The sequence below is a fragment of the Tiliqua scincoides genome, chromosome 6 (assembly GCF_035046505.1).
Source record: "Tiliqua scincoides isolate rTilSci1 chromosome 6, rTilSci1.hap2, whole genome shotgun sequence".
Lineage (NCBI taxonomy): Eukaryota > Metazoa > Chordata > Lepidosauria > Squamata > Scincidae > Tiliqua > Tiliqua scincoides.
The window spans coordinates 41,742,285-41,748,093 of record NC_089826.1 but is presented as its reverse complement, the minus strand read 5'-3'; positions in this window follow the sequence as shown (position 1 = coordinate 41,748,093).

Genomic DNA, 5,809 nt, shown 5'->3' with positions numbered 1-5,809 from the left:
AATATACTGCTTAAAGGCAATATGCCTCCACAACTAGATCCAGTTCTGACCACCATATTTTAAGGATAGAAAGCTGGAATGGGGGTTTAGAGAAGGTCAGCAAAGATGGTGAGAGTTCCAGAAACCATGTACTATGAGAAATTATTAAATCAGCTTAGTATGTTTAGCCTGAAAATGGGAAGTAGATATGGACAGAGGAAGAATTTCCTAACTGTAAGAGCTGCCTGGAACTGGAATTTTGGAATTTTTCAAGCAGAGACTGGATGGCCACTTGTCAGGGATGTTGTAGTAGCTGCCTGCACTGAATAGGGGGTTGGGCAAGATGACTTCCAAGACCTTTTCCAGCTCTAACATTCTATGAACTTGTCATTCTCCAAATCAAGCACAGCCCACTGGCCATGTGACACAGCCTGCCACTTTGCTGACAAGCCCTTAGTTTAAATGACCCCAAGGAGGAGCAAAAGAAAAAAGAAAAAAGAGTTTTATCAAGCTACTTGTTGGTTGCCATTTACAGACTCCATCTGCCTTGGTAGTCAAAAGTTACAGAAGCCTGATTACACAAGCACTTGATTTCTTCCCTTTTTAAAAAGTTTACAAAGGCATGTATTTCTGCATACCTATAGTGTCCCCAAAGTGCACAGACACCTCAGTCTTGTCTATGGGTAGTCCCATTTCATAAGCAAACTGATAGTGAACTCAGACTGTTCAGATCCTAATAGTACTATATACAGAAAGATAATTCTTTACTCTGTGACATCCCAACACAGGGTGTCTTACAGTGATTCATAGACAAGTATGGAAAGATCCTGCCCCAATGAACTACAATGTAAAATAGATAATACTGAAAAGATCAGGAGAAAGGGAAGATGAGTCAAAGGTGGAAAGTGACACAGTGAATATGTTACCTGAAAACTCTTGGTTTATTTTTTAACATTTTATACTGTCCTTCCTCTGAAGGGCTTAGGGTGGTGTGCACAGTTTCTCCCTTCCTTTTGTCCTCACAACAGCCTGTGAGGTAGGCAAGGCTGAGAGAGAGTTACTGGCCCAAGGTCACCCAGGCAACTTGAGGGTTGAGTAGGGTTTTCAGCCTGGATCTTCCAGCTCTTACTTTGACTCCCAAACCACTACCCCATTCTGGTTCTCATTCAAACAGCAGAAAACAGTTTGTATAAAATTACTGAGGCTGCAATCCTAACCACACTTTCCTGAGAGTAAGCCCCAATGAACAGAATAGGACTTACTTCTGAGTAGACCTGGTTAGGATTGTGCCCTGAAACAGTAACTATCAATTAAAAAAAATTATACATTAAAACAAAGACAAGTAGCACAACAACTTTTAAGAAGCCAGATCTTTTCATGCTTCACTTTCAGATCAGGCTCTCTCCCCCCCCCCCCATGCCACCTCAGCTGAAACTTCAGGATTTGGAAGGCAGTTTTCTGGGGTGTTCTGCCTGCTTAGGGCAGTATGGTTCAATAGTTGTCCTGGGACTGTAGTTAGATTAGGGGAAAGAGGTGAAAGTTGGGAACAAGGATTAAGGGACTAAGGCTGCAATCCTAACCACACTTTCCTTGCTGGCATTTGAGAAAGCATTCAGAGGAATCGAGAGAACTGGCATCACGTGCATGTTCTGGGAGAGAGAAATTTTATTAGGGTTTATTAGTGGAGATTTATTCAACATTGAAATAAGCACACTGACTTTCAGGTAAAATACAGAAGGGGATCATATATATTTTCCTAAGTCCAGGAGAAAGCTCATTCAGCGGGAACTCATACATAATGAAACAGAATAAATCACAAGAGATTAAGTTGTCTTTAGTTTATAATAGGTGCGCCCTTTCCCCAAGGAGTGGCAGATGTTTCCTAATCCAATCAGGTCAAGAGCTTTCGGCAGCAGTGCATTGCAGTGCATTTGCCACTTTTGATTTTATGAAACTCTTGAACTGGTCATGAACACACATGCTAATTCTTTTCCAAATTTAACTGTAAGAAACTTGATTATTGGCTCAGCTTCCAAAAGGAAAAGATCTGTGTGGTTTGCTCTCACACTCATGGCAATAACAGCCATAGCCGAGCAAGCCCAATCTGCCTCTCTTATCCTCAGAGGAGTGCTAGCCTTTGAGGCCTAGAAGAGGGACAGAGAACTTGAGCCACCTGTGCAGCCAGCACAGCCAGCTCTTCTCATTAAAAGATCTGGTATGCTGAACAAAGAGAAGGGAACAAACAAGCACACCTATGTCACACATGGGACAGAAGCAGTTTTCCACTTGGATACTTGTTTTGGGGAAACAACTGCTGTTCACATCTCAGTGTGAATTGCAAATCCCAAGATTGTATTAAAAAGATAATCAGATTATGTATTAAAAAGATAATCAGATAATCAACACACCAATGGTCATAAACCGGACCAGCAATAAGAAATAGGCCTTTTCTTGGGAGATTTGGCAGCTTCTGGTACTTAGGCAGGCATTTACCTTTGAAGTCTTAAATGGCTTAGGATCACAATACTGAAAGGACTACCTTCACCTTTAAGAATCTGTTACACTCTTCCCCCCCCCCCCCCCATTTTCTGGGGAGGTTATCCTGCACAGAAGGCAAAGGCCTTTTAAGGCTCATCAGATGGCCACATGCAAGACATTCTCCATTCTGGCAACCATCCTGGAATGTCCTTGCAACAGGAGGTTACATTGACTGTCTTTTGTTGATATTTCGACTTCAATGGAAGACTTAATTTTTTCAACTGGTTTTTGCTATCTCCAATTTGGTTTGCATAGGTGTGCATGCATGCTTTCCCTGGCTTATGTCTTCATGACAGCTGTATAGTGTTTTTCTATATTTGTAATGCTGTGAACTATTTGAGACATTTGTCAGAAAAGCAAGATATGTATTTTTTAAATACATACATTAAAGGCACATCTATTTTAGCAGACATTTGAGTTTTGCTGGTTGCTGTACTGGGTGTTTTTTTTTTTTTAAGTATTTGGCAAATTTTTAGCCAGCTTTTCAACCAATGTTCTCAAAGTGGCTTACAATTAAGAAAAATAAAATGTCAGTAAAATTACAGCACTGTCAAATGCAGTTTTTAAAAAAAAGCTGTTTTAAATTGATACTGCTTTCACATCTATTATGTTAGTCACAGCCAAGTTATAATTGCTAGATTTTGTTGATTTTTGGTAAGCAACTCTGATTTTTAAAATCAAAATTCATATTCTTTTTAAGGTAGCAAGTCATGCCCCTGTTCTGCCAAATATCCCAACTCCCTTCTAATGCCCGCTTTTTGGCTAATTAACAACCCCCTTTCTCAAGAACAGCAGCTGCGGTGTGCAAAGGAATAAACACAGAACTTATCTATAGCAATTAACAAGAATTTATTGCTACAAACACAGACACTCCCTGCAAGTCCTCTTGTCCAGAGGCTTTCCCTCCCCAAAACTCCACTTAACTCCGGGGGTAACGTCTGAAGCCTCCAGTCCAAGTCCAAGTCCAATCCGGTCTCCAAAACACAGTCCAGTCTTCTGCAGTAGAGTTCCTCCTCTCCAGCAGTGTGTCTCCTCCAGCAGGGTCCTGGCAGTCCTTTCTTCCTGTAGGTCTGGGTCAGGTAGCCCTCTTGGTCAGCGTCCTGCTTGGCCAGCCCTTTGCTCCTTCTGAAGCTGCCTTTTATCCTGCCCCTTGTTAAGTCCAAATTAGGGTCAGCTGAGCCATTTCTTCAGTCCATGTCCATTCAAAGTCCCATCAAGGTCAAATGAAGCTCAGGTGTCCAACCAGGTCTCCATTGCCTTGATTGATTACAGCTGTGGAGCCAGCCCTGCCCTTCCCAGAGCTGTCAAACAGCTGTCAAAACAGGGAATCGCTGTCAACACCACATCATCCACCTGATGATCTTCTGATCTTCCATTACAGCCCCCCATGCACTGATGCATAAATAGCTGTTAAAACAAAACTGTGTCTTTTCAGTACTTTCAGAAGCCACCTAAATGCTTCCACCAAATATTGTTTTTACAGTAATTGTCGCTTTTCTCTTACATTTGCACCCCATCCTTTCTTTCTCCAAAGAGCTCAGTTCAGCCTTTTGGCTTCCAAACAATTCTAGAATGTTCGGTACACTAACCTGAGAAATAATGACTTGCCCAAGGCTACCCAATTAGTTTTGTAGTTGCCTGAGAATCTGAACTATCCAGCACTCTAGCCACTGTATCTCACTAGCTCAAGACCAATGCGTAAACCGTGCAATCCTATACATGTTTATTCAGAAATGTCCCATTGTTTTAACATGTATTTTCAGGCAAGTCTGTTTAGGATTGTAACTTTAGGCTGCAATCCTATGCATAGGATTGCATAGGAACAAGGCCCATTGAACTGAGTGAGATTTACTTCTGGGTAAACATGCATATGCTTGCATTCGATGTGATGTAATTCCCCAAGACAAGATGCCATTGCATGCCTTTCTGATTCTCCTGAGTTAGAATGCAAGGGCCTACTAGATCACACCAAAGGTCTACTTAATCCAGCAGCTTGTTTTCACAGTGGCCTACCTTCCTCTGGGACACCCACAAGCAGGAGATGAAAGCAAACAATGCTTTCCTGCTTTTTCTCCTTAGCAACTGGTAGTCAGAGACTAACAGTGCAATCCTTTTCAGAAATAAGTCCCATTGACTTTAATAAGACTAACAGCCCAAGCTTCCTGGCACATGGAGGAACAGCAGTGCCAAAATGGTGACTGCTGTAGCCTGTGGACACCGGGAAGCTGCTTTCATTCCCTTCTCCTGAGGAAAGACCCAGGCCCTGCAATGGGACTTCTGTCTGCGCCGGCTATTGTGTTGGTGCAGACTTCAGAACCTCCGTGTCAGGCTTTGCAGCTCGATCTGGCAAAGCAGGGCTCCATCGGTTGCCCCCCTCCCAGGCCAGTTCCTCACCCCATCCTGAAATGCCTTTCCCCTGTCCCAAAAGCCCACACTGCCATCAGGAACTCTTAGCTTATTCTGAGCGGCAACCTTCTGGCACTGGCTCAGCACTCCTTCCTTCGAGGGTACTGCTGGAGCTCAGTGTTGATGCTATGGCTCATTAGGGTTGGGCCAAATAAGTTTGCATAGGATTGCAAACCCAAATAAGTTTGCATAGGATTGTAGCTATTATGTCTCTGCGCCTGGAGGTCATCATGGCAATGAAAGTTTGCTTGAAAACTACCAATTTCAGCTGCATAATGCCTAAATAAATCCTCATTTATTCATTTCAGCAGTAGCTGGATTAATGACAACATAACACAAATCCTGTTCTATTCCTTACTGTAGTGGTTCTCGAACTTTTTAGTGCTGAGATGAGACCTACTTTTTATAATGACAATCTGTTGGGACCCACTGGAAGTGATGTCATTAACCTAGAAGCGATGTCATTGCTGGAAGTGACATAATCAAGCAGGAAAATTTTTAACAATCCTAGGTTGCAATCCTATTCACACTTACCCAGGAGTAAGCCACATTGACTATCATTAGTCTACATAGTAGCCTGTTAAAGTACAGATCTGTAGCATTTCTCCAAATACCATGCTACATACCATGGTAGCATCAAGTTTAATATATTAAAAATAAAATATTGAAATGAATGGGAACCCACCTGAAACTGGCTCATGACCCACCTAGTGGGTCCCAACCTACAGTCTGAGAAACACTGACTTATTGGAATGCTGTATAGGATACTAAAGGAGCTCTTCTTGTTAAGCGCAGGTCTCTTTCTCTTTTGGCCTCATCTACAGCTAACTTTTGAGCACTCCATTTCTTTCTCTTCATTTTCAGATCATCTTGGAAACAAGCACTA